The sequence below is a fragment of the Rattus norvegicus genome, chromosome 13, assembly GCF_021556685.1.
Source record: "Rattus norvegicus strain SHRSP/BbbUtx chromosome 13, alternate assembly SHRSP_T2T, whole genome shotgun sequence".
NCBI classification, from domain to species: Eukaryota; Metazoa; Chordata; class Mammalia; order Rodentia; family Muridae; genus Rattus; species Rattus norvegicus.
This window is the reverse complement of record NC_141546.1, coordinates 27,164,591-27,183,732: the sequence shown is the minus strand read 5'-3', so window position 1 is coordinate 27,183,732 and position 19,142 is coordinate 27,164,591.

The following is a 19,142-nucleotide window of genomic DNA, read 5'->3' as shown; positions in this document are numbered from 1 at the left end:
TACCAATACCATGCAGTTTTTATCACTATTGCTCTGTAATACTGCTTGAGTTCAGGGAGAGTGATTCCCCCTGAAGTCCTTTTATTGTTGAGGATAGTTTTAGCTATCCTGCGTTTTTTGTTATTCCAGATGAATTTTCAAATTGTTCTGTCTAACTCATTGAAGAATTGGATTGGTATTTTGATGGGGATTGCATTGAATCTGTAGATCGCTTTTGTAAAATGTCCATTTTTACTATATAAAACCTGCCAATCCATGAGCATGGGAGTTCTTTCCATCTTCTGAGGTCTTCTTCAATTGCTTTCTTCAGTGTCTTGAAGTTCTTATTGTACAGATCTTTTACTTGCTTGGTTAAAGTCACACCGAGGTACTTTATATTATTTGGTTCTATTATGAAGGGTGTCGTTTCCCTAATTTCTTTCTCAGCTTGTTTCTCTTTTGTATAGAGGAAGGCAACTGATTTATTTGAGTTAATTTTATACCCAGCCACTTTGCTGAAGTTGTTTATCAGCTTTAATAATTCTCTGGTGGAACTTTTGGGATCACTTAAATATACTATCATGTCATCTGCAAATAGTGATATTTTGACTTCTTCTTTTCCGATCTGTATCCCCTTGATCTCCTTTTGTTATCTGATTGCTCTGGCTAGAACTTCAAGAACCATATTGAATAAGTAGGGAGAGAGTGGGCAGCCTTGTCTAGTCCCTGATTTTAGTGGGTTTGCTTCAAGTTTCTCTCCATTTAGTTTAATGTTAGCAACTGGTTTGCTGTATATGGCTTTTACTATGTTTAGGTATGGGCCTTGAATTCCTATTCTTTCCAGGACTTTTATCCTGAAGGGGTGTTGAATTTGGTCAAATGCTTTCTCAGCATCTAATGAAATGTTCATGTGGTTTTTTTAATTTCAGTTTGTTTATATAATGGATCACGTTGATGGTTTTCCGTATATTAAACCATCCCTGCATGCCTGGGTGAAGCCTACTTGATAATGGTGGATGATTGTTTTGATGTGCTCTTGGATTCGGTTTGCAAGAATTATATTGAGTATTTTTGCGTCGATATTCATAAGGGAAATTGATCTGAAGTTCTCTTTCTTTGTTGGGTCTTTGTGTGGTTTCGGTATAAGAGTAATTGTGGCTTCATAGAAGGAATTCAGGAGTGATCCATCTGTTTCAATTTTGTGGAATAGTTTGGATAATATTGGTATGAGGTCTTCTATGAAGGTTTGATAGAATTCTGAACTAAACCAGTCTGGACCTGGGCTCTTTTTGGTTGTGAGACCTTTAATGACTGCTTCTATTTGCTTAGGAGTTATGGGGTTGCTTAACTGGTTTATCTGTTCCTGATTTAACTTCCGTACCTGGTATTTGTCTATGAAATTGTCCATTTCCTGTAGATTTTCAAATTTTGTTGAATATAGGCTTTTATAGTAAGATCTGATGATTTTTTGAATTTCCTCTGAATCTGTAGTTATGTCTCCCTTTATTTCTGATTTTGTTAATTTGGACACACTCTCTGTGTCCTCCCGTTAGTCTGGCTAAGGGTTTACCTATCTTGTTGATTTTCTCAAAGAACCAACTTTTGGTTCTGTTGATTCTTTCTATGGTCCTTTTTGTTTCTACTTGGTTGATTTCATCTCTGAGTTTGATTATTTCCTGCCCTCTACTCCTCCTGGGTGTATTTGCTTCTTTTTCCTCTAGAGCTTTTAGGTGTGCTGTCAAGCTGCTCACATATGCTCTTTCCTGTTTCTTTCTGCAGGCACTCAGTGCCATGAGTTTTCCTCTTACCACAGCTTTCATTGTGTCCCATAAGTTTAGGTATGTTGTACCTTCATTTTCATTAAATTCTAAAAAGTCTTTAATTTCTTTCTTTATTTCTTCCTTGACCAGGTTATCATTGAGTAGAGCATTGTTCAATTTCCACGTATATGTGGGCATTCTTCCGTTATTGTTATTGAAGACCAGTTTTAGGCCGTGGTGGTCTGATAGCACGCATTGGATTATTTCTATCTTTCTGTACCTGTTGAGGCCCGTTTTTTGACCAACTATATGGTCAATTTTGGAGAAAGTACCTTGAGGAGCTGAGAAGAAGGTATATCCTTTTGCTTTAGGATAGAATGTTCTATAAATATCCGTTAAGTCCATTTGGCTCATGACTTCTCTTAGTCTGTCTACATCTCTGTTTAATTTCTGTTTCCATGATCTGGCCATTGATGAGAGTGGGGTGTTGAAATCTCCTACTATTATTGTGTGAGGTGCAGTGTGTGTTTTGAGCTTTAGTAAGGTTTCTTTTACGTATGTAGGTGCCCTTGTATTTGGGGCATAGATATTTAGGATTGAGAGTTCATCTTGGTGGATTTTTCCTTTGATGAATATGAAGTGTCCTTCCTTATCCTTTTTGATGACTTTTAATTGAAAATTGATTTTATTTGATATTATAATGGCTACTCCAGCTTGCTTCTTCTGACCATTTGCTTGGAAAGTTGTTTTCCAGCCTTTCACTCTGAGGTAGTGTCTGTCTTTGTCTCTGAGGTGTGTTTCCTCTAGGCAGCAGAATGCAGGGTCCTACTTGCGTATCCAGTTTGTTAATCTATGTCTTTTTATTGGGGAGTTGAGGCCATTGATTTTGAGAGATATTAAGGAATAGTGATTATTGCTTCCCGTTATATTCATATTTGGATGTGAGGTTATGTTTGTGTGCTTTTCTTTTCTTTGTTTTGTTGCCAAGATGATTAGTTTCTTGCTTCTTCTAGGGTATAGCTTGCCTCCTTATGTTGGGCTTTACCCTTTATTATCCTTTGTAGTGCTGGATTTGTAGAAAGATATTGTGTAAATTTGCTTTTGTCATGGAATATCTTGGTTTCTCCATCTATGTTAATTGAGAGTTTTGCAGGATACAGTAACCTGGGCTGGCATTTTTGTTCTCTTAGGGTCAGAATGACATCTGTCCAGGATCTTCTGGCCTTCATAGTTTCTGGCGAAAAGTCTGGTGTGATTCTGATAGGTCTGCCTTTATATGTTACTTGACCTTTTTCCCTTACTGCTTTTAATATTCTTTCTTTATTTTTTGTGTTTGGTGTTTTGACTATTATGTGACGGGTGGTGTTTCTTTTCTGGTCCAATCTATTTGGAGTTCTGTAGGCTTCTTGTTTGCCTATGGGTATCTCTTTTTTTAGGTTAGGGAAGTTTTCTTCTATGATTTTTTTGAAGATATTTACTGGTCCTTTGAGCTGGGAGTCTTCACTCTCTTCTATACCTATTATCCTTAGGTTTGATCTTCTCATTGAGTGCTGGATTTCCTCTATGTTTTTGACCAGTAGCTTTTTCTGCTTTACATTGTCTTTGACAGTTAAGTCAATGATTTCTATGGAATCTTCTGCTCCTGAGATTCTCTCTTCCATCTCTTGTATTCTGTTGGTGAAGCTTGTATCTACAGCTCCTTGTCTCTTCTTTTGATTTTCTATATCCAGGGTTGTTTCCATGTGTTCTTTCTTGATTGCTTCTATTTCCATTTTTAATTCTTTCAACTGTTTGATTGTGTTTTCCTGGAATTCTTTCAGGGATGTTTGTGTCTCCTCTCTATGGGTTTCTACTTGTTTATTTATGTTTTCCTGTAATTCTTTCAGGCATTTTTGCAATTCCTCTCTGTAGGCTTCTACTTGTTCTCTAAGGGAGTTCTTCACGTCTTTCTTGAAGTCCTCCAGCATCATGATCAAATATGATTTTGAAACTAGATCTTGCTTTTCTGGTGTGTTTGGATATTCCATGTTTATTTTGGTGGGAGAATTGGGCTCCGATGTTTCCATGTAGTCTTGGTTTCTGTTGCTTGGGTTCCTGCACTTGCCTCTCGCCATCAGATTATCTCTAGTGTTACTTTGTTCTGCTATTTCTGACAGGGGCTAGACTGTCCTATAAGCCTGTGTGTCAGGAGTGCTCTAGACCTGTTTTCCTGTTTTCTTTCAGCCAGTTATGGGGACAGAGTGTTCTGCTTTCGGGCGTGTAGTTTTTCCTCTCTACAGGTCTTCAGCTGTTCCTGTGGGCCTGTGTCTTGAGTTCACCAGGCAGGTCACTTGCAGCAGAAAAGTTGGTCTTACCTGTGGTCCCGAGGCTCAAGTTCCCTCGAGGGGTGCTGCCCACGAGCTCTCTGTGGCGGTAGCAACCAGGAAGATCTGCGCAGCCCTTTCCGGGAGCTTCCATGCACTAGGTTTCCAGATGTCGTTTGGTGTTTTCCTCTGGCGTCCGAGATGTGTTTGCAGAGTGCAGTCTCTTCTGGTTTCCCAGGCGTGTCTGACTCTCTGAAGGTTTAGCTCTCCCTCCCACGGGATTTGGGTGCAGAGAACTGTTTATCCGGTCGGTCCCTTCAGGTTCCGGCGGTGTCTCAGGCGCAGGGGTTCTGCCGCTCCTGGACCCTCCCCTACGGGAACCCAGAGGCCTTATACAGTTTCCTCTTGGGCCAGGGATGTGGGCAGTGGTGGGCAGTGTTTTGGTCTCCTCCGCTCTGCAGCCTCGGGAGTGCCCACCTGACCTGGCGGTGAGGTCTCTCTCCCATGGGGCTTGGGAGCAGAGAGCCGCTGTGGGCCGAGATCCACGGGTGTGGGACCTCCGGCAAACAACAATAATACTCTTTTTATTTTCAATTTTAGAATTTGGATGCCAAGGAACTCCTTGAGGGTTTTGGCACCCTCCAACTAGGCATTCTTTTGCCTAGGTTAAATGGAACACTCCACATATTCGCATATGGCATGATCCTGTTCAGGTATTTTCTATGGGGAAGAGGGCATGTTTGTGTTTTTCCTACCGGACGCTGCAGGAGTGTGCTAGCTTCCAGAGTGGCTGGTAAAACATTCTGATACTGGGAACATGAAGATTCAGCTCTCGAGGTTCTGATCCCTAGAGTCATTCCTATGCCCTTGAATGAAGATGAAGGATTACCTCTCACCTTGTGTCATTATGGAGGTTTTGGCATTACTGCAATCATTGTTGCCGCTCCTGTGCACACAGTATTGTCATTCTCTCTTAATACGAATAACTGGCATATGTGTGTTTTTTAATCCCACAGGCTTATGCCCAGTTCTCAGTGCCATGTCGGTGTGTTCATCAACAAATGGAGCTGTCACTAAGATTGAGGAAGAGAAGATTTCTGATGGGATGTCCAGGGAAGCCGGCCAGCAAAGAAGGGATGTATTGGGGTAAGATGGGCTATAAAAGACCTTGGTGATTTGGGCTAGCGTGAGTAAAACTTGTAATAAAAAGGGAAAAAGTAATGGTAAAGTGTTTTTGCGTCTGTCTTCTTTTAGAGTTATGTTTTAGTCTTTGGACCCTGACTAGAGAAAGTTTACACCCTAGACATGAGAGAAATGGGATTGGGGGAAAAAAAGTCCTCCCAGACTCTCTGTGGATGCTTTGGAGAAAGAAAAGGAAAATGAGGTTAAACTTTTTCAGAGCTCTCCTAGGGACAGAGGAAGGCAGGAGATGTCCTACCTCTCTGCTGGATCTCACTAGAGAAATGCTTATTTCTGTTCTGTGTTCCATAGGTAGGATGTCTGGGTCCCTTTGGTGGGACACCATCTAGGTTTTTTCCTCTATGTCTTTTGTCTGTCCTTGGTGCACCAAGCTGTCCATGTCTGTCAGTTTATGTCTGTGGTTTTTGTTTCTTGTTGTTTAAATGTTTTATGTTTCATGTTCAAAAGAAAAAAAATGGTAAAAACTTTATCTGCCTGTCTTTCACACCTTTATTTGATTTTAACTTTTTTTTCAAAAAAGGAACGAATAAATAAAAAGCAGTTTCAGTCGGTTTTTGGAGCCCTGCACCTGTAGCCAGGAGCCTAGGTCATCTGGAGAAGCTGCACGGGGAATTGAATGTATCCACAAGCTGATCTTAAAGGCACCAGCAGCTCCTCGGCTTCTATGGTAAAGGAGCTGATGGCTGTTTTTCTTAGAAAAATCCCTGACTGTTTATTGGACTTAGCAGGTGACAAGGTACTTCTCTTAAAATTACAGCTAGAAAAAGTAAAAATGGTATTTGGTTTAAATGTTAAAGATATATATAGCCACATCAATTTTGTTTCTGATTGGTTTTAAATGTATAAATATGATATTCATACCTTAGTTATGGACTACTGACTTTTAAGTTATTGAATATGGTTAAAAAGTGTAACATTGGTAACAGAAATTTGGCCTAAAACTGGTAATTTGGATAGAGTTATTCTAGACAACATGTGGCATGAGCCAACCTAAGGAAACATGTCTAAATTGGGGTAATATTTCTATGGAATTCTTATCCTAGAAACCAGACTTCTAAAAAGAATTTAGGGCAATGTCTCTAAATGTTGAGGTGTTGGAGACCACACCATCGTGCGTTCATATGTAGGAATTGGCAGTAAATCCTCGTAGCATGAAGGATAGTCTCAGTATTTTGGAGAGACTGGATTTTGGAGACTAGATTGTTTGTTGAATGTTGAGTTTTGCTTTCCAAATTTGTGGTTGTGCTCTGGTATTACAAGGAGAACTTATAGATTGTGGTGAAAAATTGCCAGTGTTACATTGGCTAACTCAACCATTTGTAATTAAGAAAAAATCAAACAGGTAGTGAGAGATATAGTTTTAAATTAGCCCAAAACTCAGCAACAGGACCTGACTCAGGAAGACAGATTGTTAAAACTGCAAGAGAACTACTTCGCTTATCACCTGGTGTGAGTAACTGTTCTGCGCCTATGATGTTTGTTTAAGCCCCCACTGTGCCTTCCAGCCTCTCCTGCAGAGAGCATTCCAGGAAACCAGAGGCCCAAGCCTAACCAGATGTGTTTCAAATGCAGATGCTTCATCAACTCTGACAAACTTTTACCTTGACAGGACAAGAGATAAAAAAATAATGAGGACCTGAGGACCGGACCCTTCTCCCGATTTAGTAGCTCTGTTCCAGGAACCAGGGGGCCATAAAACCTTTTGGCGTCCCCTTATCTCCTGGAGCCATAAAATAATCCTGTAACTTGTGGTATCTTTGACATTCCCCTTTGACATCCCCTCATCCCCTTGGCTCACAGCCGCTTCCTTTAAATACTCTTTCTCCCAGCTTCTCGTGGTCAAACTCTACTGCCCCTGCCTGGGATATGAGTCTCAACCCCAGTGCACTGGTTCCTATCAATAAACCTTATGTGATTATAGCAAAGATGGTCTTGTGTGAGTTCTTGGGGGGGTCGTGTCATTCTGAGACTTGAGTGAGGGTCTCCCCACTCTGGGGATCTTTCAGTAGAGATTGGTACAGGATTTACGAAGAATTGGTGGGGCTATGGAACTTGTGAGAGAATTACAGCCTTTTTGCTTACTACAAATGCCATTTCAAGACAGATTTAGAGGATTGTTTTTACGTCATTTCTTTACATCCTGGCGATTGTGAAAGGTTTTCATTTCGTGAGCATGCTTATAATTTTAGAGAAGCCATGAAGTGTTGTCATTAAAAAGTTTACAAAAGAATGGCTAATAGCCCTACACTATGTAATTTTGTCGCTGCTTCAATGTAAGAAGTTAGGACTTTGAATCTTTCAGTGTATATGGAAATTTTTACTACAAACCTTTACTCACAATGAGTTTTAAATTTTGGGGAGTAACTGTTGCTCCAGAAAAGATTCAATATTCCTTTTTAATATTTGAAACCAATTTTAAACTTCTAAAGATATGTTAATTGGCTACGTGCCCCACCTTAACTTTACCACTGAGGACTTAAGCCTTTGTTAGCCTCAAGGCAGATGCAAATCCTATTTCTTCTAGACAATTAATTGATGAGGGGGGGGGATAGCTTTGCAGAAAACAGAAAAAGCTATGTGTCAACAACAGATACGTTAATTATATGGACCATGATCAATTGTTGATTGTCTGTACCCGAAGTAATCCTTTGGCAAAAGGGACCATTACTGTGGACTCAGTTTTCCTCTTCAAGTAAAAGTTTTAACACCCTATTATGAAGCTGTTGTGATGTTAATACAAAATTGTAGGATAGAGTCATAGAAGTATTTTAAAAAGAAACCTGGTGAAACATACCTTATTCCAAACAGCAATTAAATTGGTTATTACAAAATACTGATATTTGGCCTATTACATGTACAAATTTTCAGGCAAAATTGATAATTTTACTCTGCATGCTTTTGTATTTCCTGTAAATATGTGCATGCAGCCCATAGAAAACGTGCTTACTGTATTTATAGATGGTTCGTCTAATGAAAAGGCAACATATATAATTGGACCACATGCTTATTCTCTTGAGTTTCCACTGTTTTTAAATGTTAAAAATCAAACTTTCAAGTCATATACTGATAGCCAATATATGGCTTATTGTTTGCAATGATTTAAAATTTTTCCTTTTTCAGATAGTGCTAACCCTCAAATTTTACAATTATTTATGCTATGTATCTGATTGGAGGCAAGTTTTCTGCATGAAATCAGTGATGATTTTAGTATGAATGTCTGACTACTCAATGTCTTTTCAGTGCTCTGGCTCAGAAAACTAAACAAAACCAGACTAAAACCCAGCTCTTTGGAAATGTTAATGGAGTTGATAGCACACCTCAGGGATAGATTAAGACTCCTTTTGCTCACTCTCAGCTCCCAGCCTTGCCCTGCCAGCTCAGGGATTTCTAAGTAAGGCTGAATCTGGACAATGTTTACAGGACTTGGTATTTCTAATTAATGCTTAATGTTTAGGTAAATAAGACTTGTGAGGGGCTGGAGAGATGTTCACTGGTTAAGAGCACTAGTCGCTCTTCCAGAGAATGTACTTTTCCTTTATAGGCCATTTAAGAACTCAAACTGGATTGCCTGGACCCTTAGCGAGGGAGGTCAATGATACCAGGCAGATTATAGGCATTACATAGGAACAATTAACCAAACAATCTCATTCTCTAATAGCTAGGGACAATAATTTGGTATACAAGTCAAATTATAAGTGCAAGTCCTCAGTGTCCTCAATTTCTTCCTGTATCACATAATAGTGTTAATCATCGAAGACTTATAAACAATATCTAAATAAATAAAAAGGGAGAGTTATATCCCTGTATGCCATACAATTATTTATATAATGCTCTTTTTATTTTCAATTTTAAAATTTGGATGCCAAGAAACTCTTTGAGTGTTTATGGCACCCTACAATGAGGCATACTTCTGTCTAGTTGAAATGGAAGGATCCACGTATTGGCATGATCTTATTTAGGTATTTTATATGGGAAAGAGGGCATGTTTGTGTTTTTCCTACAGGATTCTGCAGGAATGTGCCAGCTGCCAGAGTGGTTGGTGAAACATGTAGATGATGGGAATATGAAGATTCAGCTCTCGTGACTTGGGGGAGTCATTCCTGTGCCCTTAGATGAAGATGGAGGATTCCCCCTCACCTTTTGTTATCACAGAGATTTTGGCATTGCTGCAGTCATTGTTGCCACCACAGAATTGGTATTCTTTCTTAACACAAATAACCAGCATATGTGTGTATTTTAATCCCACAGGTTTATGCCTGGTTCTCAGTGCCATGTTCATCTGGGCATCTACAAATGCAAGAAAATTTAAGTTTTATACCTGTAATAAAACTCTCCACACTTATCATTTAAATTTAAACACTAAAGAAATTTGAACACACAATTTCAGCTTATCATATTTTAATATACATACAACATAGAATTGAATTCAATAATAAAACAGTAAAAATAGGATATTTTAAAGAAGCGAAGGTAGCAGATTTACTACATAGGCATCCCTAAAAAAGTTTAAGTATATGAACTCCTAAAATAGGGTACATGAAGATCTTGGTAAACAATCATTCCAGAAGTACTTACTATTTTATTTACTTTTAATTTTATTTAAATTAAGACTGATCATTTTTATTAGTAAATGGATCATACTAAACCTCTACAGATATGTTGTAAGAAATGTTGTCCTTTCTTTTAAATATCATCCACTCTATACATTGAATTTTATCTTTGTAATTCAAAGATTCATATATATATATATATACATATATATATATATATATATATATATGACAGAAATCTGTGTATTCTGTATGCTATATTACAAATATTTACAGTTTTAAGAACAGGCAGAACATTGTTATATACTTAGGAACAGAATTTCATAAATAGCTTTTTAAAGGTGATTCACCTTTAATTTGGTGGAAAACCATAGGTCATTCTTGCCATGGAAACAGCTTTTTTTCACCAGAAATGTTTTGAGTTGTTGAAGATGACCTAGTGAGTCAGTGGCAATAAAAAACTATGGAAAATACTTTCATTTACTTTTGTTAGAAATATTAACAGGTCAGAAAAATAACATGGCATACTCCCATGCTGCTCCAGTTGACACACCCCCCCCCCCATGGCCAATTGTTCCTGCATGCTTGGACCCTAGCAAGTCTAGTAGCGATGAACTCTGATTTACTGTTGTAGAAAGTAATGTAATCCTGGGCAAGGGTTTGTACCCTACATTTGGCTAATGATTTCTTGGGTAAAAAGCACGCACAGCCTTTCTATTTTTTTAACAAGTCTTAAGCAGCACAAGAGGTGGGCAGCTGCCTAACCTCCATGATGTTAGAATCTACATTTTTCTCGCTCTTTCTGAGTTATTACTTACTATTTATTGTTTCATATGGGTTGCTCTTAATTCCAATTGGCCAGCCCTCAGAGCTATGTTCTTATGACTTACCTAACCCATGGCAACTTCTCCTTCTTCTTCTTCTACTCTATTGTTCCTATCCTCCCACCCCCAGTACAGGAATCCTAAATCCCACCTTTTCTTTCCCAGCTATTGTTTGTTGGTGTCTTTATTATGAATCAGAAATAACTTGGGGCAAGGCCACAGATTCGGTCTGCAGACTCCAGATCTTTGGAGCCTGCAGTAAACATTAGACTATAGGCAGCATTAGGCAAAATTACTATATTTCCTCCTTTTTGTCTCTTCTTCTTTTAGTAACCAACAATATATAGTAAGAACTATTTTGAGACAACTATAAAAATTATTAATTATGATTTACCTTTAAAAGTCCAGTTGTATTTTGTAACTTAGATGAGGTACTTAACCATCTATCATATCTCAATGAATTATTATAACTTATATTACCACCCTAAAACCATCTTTTCAAATCCATAAGAACTTCAAGGCTAAATAACTTAAATTTAATTGTGAAAGTATAACTATCTTGTCTTCAATCCCATCAGAGAATTGATTGGCGATTATATACTACTGGAATATGCAGGGGAACAGAAAAGAAGCCCAGGACCAGGTGGGTTTAGAGGAGAATTTCACCAGACCTTCAAAGAAGACCTAATACCAATACTCTTCAAACTATTCCACAAAATTGAAACAGAAGGAACACTAACCAATTCATTCTATGAAGCCACAATTATGCTCATACTTAAATTACACAAAGCGCCAACAGAGAACGAGAACCTTAGAACAATTTTACTGATGAATATCAATGCAAAAATATTCAATAAAATTCTTGCAAACCAAATCCATGACACAGCTTTCAAAACTGTAGAAATTACAGAGACACCTGACTGCCTGGACACTCTTCAACATTGCTCATAACATTAGAGGATCTATCTTCAGTTTTCTGTTCCAGAGTATCTGGTAGACATTAAGTGAAAGAAGAATTATGAAGGACTAGCTTTCTCTGTCTTGCGTGAGCTTAGTATTTGACTATCTATATCAATTTGTTTTTTTGTTTGTTTGGTTTTTTTTTGTTTGTTTTTTTTTTTTTAGAATGGCCTTATCTCTGCAAATAAAATTAGGGCATTTCTTTCCAAGTGGATAGTTTGCCACACTTCATGCAACTGCACATACAAGTATTGATGGTCATCACCTTCTTTAAAGTTGAATGGGGGTACTGCCTGGGAGCAGACATCTAATAATCAAAAGACCAGTAGATACAATACACTCTGTGACCTTGATAAGAGATGTTAGGGATAGTTTACCTGTACCCATAGATAAAACACAGATAAAAGATGAATTTGGAAAGCATTTCTAATACAATATAATTCCATAGCAATAATTCTAAGCATATATACCAATTGGTATTTTGCTCAGATATGATGTCTGAGGATTGCCCATGATTGAGCTAAAATCATTGGCAATGTTCTTACTGACATCAGAGTCATGGCCATTTGATGTGGGATGAAGAGCAAATCATTGGATGTCGAAAGTTCAAGGGAGGAATAGATGGAAGATTAGTGAGAGAGTCAGAGAGAAAGTATGGATAAGTAAAGAGAAAATTATCCTTTTTAGACTTTTTCTGCAAAAGATCTTCAAGTAATGACATAACATTAAATGCCATATCTGTAGATATCTAAAGCTTTTGATGAAAATCTATCTATATATTCTAACTTAATGTGTAAGCATTTATTACTTTAAGCTTTTTTCTATCTGAATAATCTTGAGTATGTTTTATTGTAACTAAATTAGAGTCTAATATAACCATGATTTTGACATCTGATTCTTAACTTGCATTACTTAATTATTCTAAATTGTTTGTAATGACATCTACTGAAAAGACTTGGTCTAATCTTTGTATACTTAAATGAATTTGGTAGGCATGATGTCTATCTAAGGGTAAAAAAATTAATTTTAAATTTTGTATCAATTTATAATGAGGTTTTCCAATGAAAACCTTAAACATGTATCAATATACAAATTCTGTATCAATGTACAAAACATAATTTCAATCCTGCATCAAAATATCAAGATTTATATCAATGTAAGATTATGACTATGAAATAGTTTAAGAATAATCTTAATAATCCATCCCTATTTGTCTAATTTTTATAATATTACTATATCTCCTGGTTTTCTTTTTACACCCTTTCCTTTACTTGAGAAAGGAGGATAGAGAAACAAAAAGAACATATAGAGATCTCTGAGTCTAAGGTCTCTATTTTGTTTTTTTCCTGTTCAAAATTATAATTATTAGTGGATTATCCTTTAAAATGACAACATATCTATAATTTATAAAGTAACAAAAACCAGACTTCCCAAACTAAGGAATTGGGATCCTGATTTTCTATGACTGCTTCCTGCTAAATTGAGGCAAAGAAAATCCTGTGTGTGAGTGTGTGTGTATGTGGGGGGGGATGACAAGAGGATTGGAAGAAATGATTTATTTGTCTTAAGACTGCTAGCTGTAACATTTGTTGTCCAGTCTCTGTATACAGAGAAAGTTTAGTGTTTAATCAAAGTCCTAGCTAGAACCATCTGAAAGGCTGGGTAAATGGAAATCATCAGGGATTAGCAGCCATTTTTGAAGCTTTTCTCAAAACAATTCTGGAGAAACAGTTAAGACTGGATCAGGCAAGGAGCTGGAAGAGCAGGTCATTTCATCATCTTTGAAGGTAAATCTTCTCAGGTCTTCCCTCTTGGTGTTTCATTCTTTAATACGTGAATATTATGACCACTATTTATTTTTATAAATTATAAAAATTTAAAATATATAGTTTTGGAATATGCAAGGTGCAGAGATGAAGTTTTGCTCCTTGTTTGAGGAAGTAAAAAAAGACAATTGTCTTTACTGGGGAGCTACTTTGATCAATAACATAATTGTAATAAATCCTCATTTATGTCATATGAAAAGGTGGAATGATAAATTTTGAGAATTCTGTAACCAACAAGATTTTTATATAAACTATGTTTACCTGATGTTTGGCTCGAGACATTTTTATATCTCAGCAAATTACGGAGTTGTTCTGATATAGAGGGATCAGCAAATCATGTTACTTGTACTGTTCGGTCTTCTTGAACTTTTATTTCCTGTCAGTACTCATGATCTTCAAGGGATCTTCCTCTGTCGTGTTTGATCTGTATTAGTTTGGAAAGAGTCCAAAGCCTTTTTTTATTTTCTTATAACACAAATACAGACCTCCTCTCCCAAAAGAACATGTCATTTGTTCAGAAACCACAAGTTATCAAAAGTATAGACTGATTCAATTTATTAGCTTTTTTCTTTTCTTATTTAGGCCTGCTCTGCTTTGACCTTTCTCACAGAGTATTCGTCATGAACCACCTTCATCTGGATAATTAAAACAATGTAAACTAATTATTATTATTTACTGAGATAGGATTTTCTATGTGAAGCCTTAACTGACCTGGATTTGTTTAGAGTTTTGGTTAATTTCAGAGTCACAAGAAACTATGCATGCATTTGTTTAGTACACATTGAGATCAAAGGCCTGGATGTACTTAATCATCCATGCATACCTAAAAACATTTAAAGTAATTTCCACTATTTCTCCCTTCTATCCTTAAAAACAATTAAAGTAATTATTAGAATGCTTTTTTGTATTTAGCTTCAATCAAACTTTCTTTTATTTACTATGTAACTCTTTGATCATGACATGATCATGACAACACATGTGTCAAATGGGGACTGAACAGTCTTAGTATTCCTATGGAGTTCATGTACAAAGAACTCAGTTGCTTATGTTAGCATTGATTTCTTGCATTTTCATTTATTCTCTGTTTTCTTAACTGTGGTAGGCATGTAGCATTGTTCTCTACCCTCTGAGAAGCCTACTTCATTGAGGAAATTCAAAGAATCATTAGTTCTGACTTCAAAAGGTTTTACTCAGCAAAACTAGAAATTCCTAATGAAATGAATAATTTCTATAGACAGATACCACTTACCTAAATATCTAAAAAGTCACATAACTCCTAAGATAATAGAAGCAATAATTCAAAGTTTCCAAACCAAAAAAGCCCCAGGCCATGTGGTTTCAGTACAGAACTCCACCTTACTTTCCAAGAAGAGCTAATACCAATACTTTACAAACTATACCACAAAGTAGAAACAGAAGGAACACGTTCTAATTCATTCTATGTGGCCAAAGTCACTTTGATACATAAACCAAACAAGGAATCAACAAAGAGATAAAGGGATGATTTAATATACTAAAATCCATAGAAATTGTCTACTCTATAAACAATATGAAAGAAAAAAAATCACATGTTTATCTCGTTAGATGTTAAAAAAGCCTTTTATAAAACCCACCATCCCTTTTTTGCACATACCTAATGTCATATACACCAAGCCAATAGATAGCATCAAAATTAATGGAGAGAAATGATGTAATCCCATTATAGTGAGGGAGAGGACGATGCAAGTCATTCTTTTCCTATCAATTCAATATATTATTGAAGTTCTAGATAGAGCAATAATACAACAAAACGAGATCAATGGGACATAAATTGTAAAGTAACCAAGAACAAAAGGATGTCTTCTCCTAAGGACAATTATCTAAGAAAGTTTGGAGTCCATTTTATCTTTTTTCTTTTTTTTTTTTTTTTTTTCCCCGGAGCTGGGGACCGAACCCAGGGCCTTGTTCTTGCTAGGCAAGCGCTCTACCACTGAGCTAAATCCCCAACCCCAGGAGTCCATTTTAGAACTGTGGCACCATGACTCATGAATTGTTAAACTTTCTAGTTTTAAACATAAGATATCAAAACTGAGGTAAAACATTCTCACTATGCTGAGTGTTAATTTAATATTCTCTCAAAATGTGAAATTCATGTTTGTTTTGACATGTGACTCATAGAAACCTAAAAATGTTAATTATAAGTGTTAAATTAGAGGAATGTATGAGACTATAAAAATAAATTCATGAAAAACAGATTGTAATGTTGACGCACTTTAAAAATGAATATACGATGATTGATATTTACCTTTAATAAATTGATGTGACAATGTTAAATACACTAAATGAATCAATGATAATTCTGAGATCATAGATGCATACACTGCTAGCAAATAATTTTGATCACATGAGTGACATATAACAAATGTTTATTACTAATGGTTATAAATTATTGTTCTGTTTGGTGTACTACAGATTTGTAGGTTGGATCCAGGTGACAAGAGACAATGTAAAAGGAGATCTCATTTTAACATATTCCTTGCATTTTTCCACATTGATTACTTAATGTTCATTGACAAATTGATTGATGCTCAGCTCAGGCACAGAACTTAGCACCAGAAGATCATATCTTACAAAGAGATGAGAGAAAATCAATATGAATAACAACAGCTAAGATGATAGCTACAGAAGGAAAAAAAGTGATATTAAAAACCCAGCATATTGGTAATCTCATATTATGCCAAAGTGAAAAAGTTTGACTTAGGGTTTATTAGGGTTTATTTTTCCTAAACAGATACATATATATATATATATATATATATATATATATATAACATTACATTACTCTGGCAGAATTCCAAGTGCTCAACACAAAATGTGCTGCCAAGGAATTCACAAGAGAATTTAACTTGTGTCTTCAGAGGAGAAGGAGGTAGCAAGAAATGTGTCAACTGATCTAAATAGGATCTGTTTGTGCTTAAATATTATATAAATTACAAACTTGTACGATATACTTAAGCATTCAACAAAATTTTTGTAAAGGTTATATTTTCTTCTACATTATAAGTGTGCATAAATTCTGTTGTGTGCAAAAACAGAGGTTAGCACTGCATGGCTTCCCAGTTAACTATCTTACTTTTAAAATTAGGCATTCAATGTTCCTGAAACTTTCTGTTTTGGCTACAGTTAATATTCAGTTCTGTGTTTGAAGTCCAACTGTGTCTGTCACCAAGAACAGGAATTACAGGTGTGTTTTGTCATGCCTGACATTTTAGTATGGTCCTAGATATACAAACTCAGGTTCTCATGCTTATAAAAAATAAAAAGAGCTTCCTCAGAAAATTGGAAATTGTTCTATATGAAGACCCAGCTATACCACTACTATACCTATACCCAAAATAATTTTCCATATACAACCAGGACTCATGCTCCACTATGTTCACAGCAGCCTTATTTATAATAGTCAGAAGCTAGAAAGAACCCAGATGTCTCTTGACAGAAGAATGGATATAGATAATGTGGTACATTTGCATAATGGAATACTACTTAGCTATTAAAAACGATGACTTCACAAATTTTGCAGTCAAATGAATGGAACTAGAAAATATCATTCTTAGTTAGTTAACTAAGACCTAAAAGGACATACGTGGTATGTATCCATTGATAAGTGGATATTACGTCCAAAGCTCAGAATACCCACTATACAATTCACAGATCATATGAAGCTTATCAATAAGGAAGGTAAAAGTGTGAATGCTTCAGTCACAGTTAGAAGGGGGAGCAAAATAATCACAGAAGGCAGAGCGATGAAGGGAGGAAAGGTACTGAGTAGGAGAGAGGAGGGTAAGGGAAAAAGGAGATAAAGATTTAGATATGGGAAGAGAGATGAGAGAAGACAAGAGGGCTAGGAGAATGAACAGAAATAAGTAGCCGTGGGTAAAGGGGATTGGGAATGACGGAAGCACTAGGAAGTCCCAGACACTAGGGATGTGAGAGGCTCCCTGGAAGTAATATGGATGACTTTCGCCGAAATACCCAATAACGTAGAGAGAGTACATTTAGAGACCATCTCCAGTAGATGAGAAACGGGGCCACCCATCAATCTCATAATTTTTAACTCAGAATTGTTCCTGTCTAAAGGAAATACAGGGGGAAAATGGAGCAGAGACTGAAGGAAAGGTCGTCCAGAGGCCGCCACACCTAGGGATCCACTGGACACCAAACCCAATCACTATTGCTGATACTAAGAAGCACATACAACAGGAGCCTGGTTTGGCTGTTCCCTGAGAAGTGTTTCTATCACATGACTACTACATATACAGGCATTCACAGCCAACCATTGAGCCTGGGAAAACCCAAAGGAAGATTTAGGGGAAGAACTAAAGGAGCAGAAGGGGATTGAAATTCAATATCAACTAACCACACCACCCAGAGATCCCAGGGAGTAAATCAACAAACAAAGAGTATGTATGTAAGGATCCAGGGCTCTAGCTACCTATGTAGCAGAGGATGGCCTTATCTGGCATCAGTGGGAAGGGAGGCCCTTGGACCTATGGAGGCTTGATGCCCCAATGGAGGGGGATGCTAAACAGTGAGTGGAAGTGCGTAAGTGGGTGGAAAATCACACTCATAGAGGCAAAGGGGAGTAATAAAGGTATGGTGGGAAACTAAGAAGGGGGCTATCATTTAAAATGTAAACAAATAAAATAATTAAAAAAGAAATGTAAATAAAATAATCAATTTTTTAAACAGAAATTTACTCACTAATCCATCTCCTAAGCCCTAGTAATGTTGATTTTTTAAGCAAGAGTAAAACAAAAAAGAAAAAAATCTATTCTACTGATATGTAATTATTGCAATTGAAGATTGTACCTATAGTTTAGTATTTAAATGAATATTAGAACCAAATCAAACATGAAAAAAAGAAACATGTTCTATCAACAGGAAGAGAACTCAGAGTATAAATATTTTTCTCTCAGAATAGGAGCAGTCACTCTGCAAAGCAAATGTCTAGAAAAGGCAATTAACATAAAAGGTTTCCAAATATTGTTAAATGATCATATAATTTAAAAGAGTCATAAAGGTCCAGCGATTTTAAAGATTGCATAGGGAACTTACATATTTTCAATGCACTTTATGATCGTTAACCAGTATTTAGGAGAAAATCTTCCTCATTCTAGAAAAGAAATGAAAAAGTATTATTTGTCCTTCTTATCTCATAAAATTCCCCATGTAGCTTTTAGTGAGTTTCATTAATTCTTTGCTCCTTTGGTATTTGGCAGAGGTCCACCCATCTGTCATTTATACTAGGATATTTACCGAATAATTTTAAAGTATCCTTAATGTGTTACATATAAACAATATTAAACATTTAATACCAAAGGGATATTTGAATTTAAATTCACATCTATAATAAAAGCATCTGAGAACACAACAAAATGTATTAAAACTGATAATATTAAGAAAAGAAAAATAAGAACATGTGAAATTAAAATCCTTTTATCAAGTAAAAGAATAACTAAAGAAAATGTAAGGATCACTGCCTTAGAACTTGTTAATCCCACCAGACAAGAATAAGACCACATCACTACCACAATTCGTTAACCAAATTCAAATTCAAATTAACCAGGTCAATTGATGGTGGTGACATCTATTCTCAGCATTCTCAGAGAATGGCCACAAATTATATTAGCCAGGTACTTATGCAGGCAAACCCCACAAGGCTTTGTGCTTCCTACCTTTGTCCAATTATGTGTATCAGTAC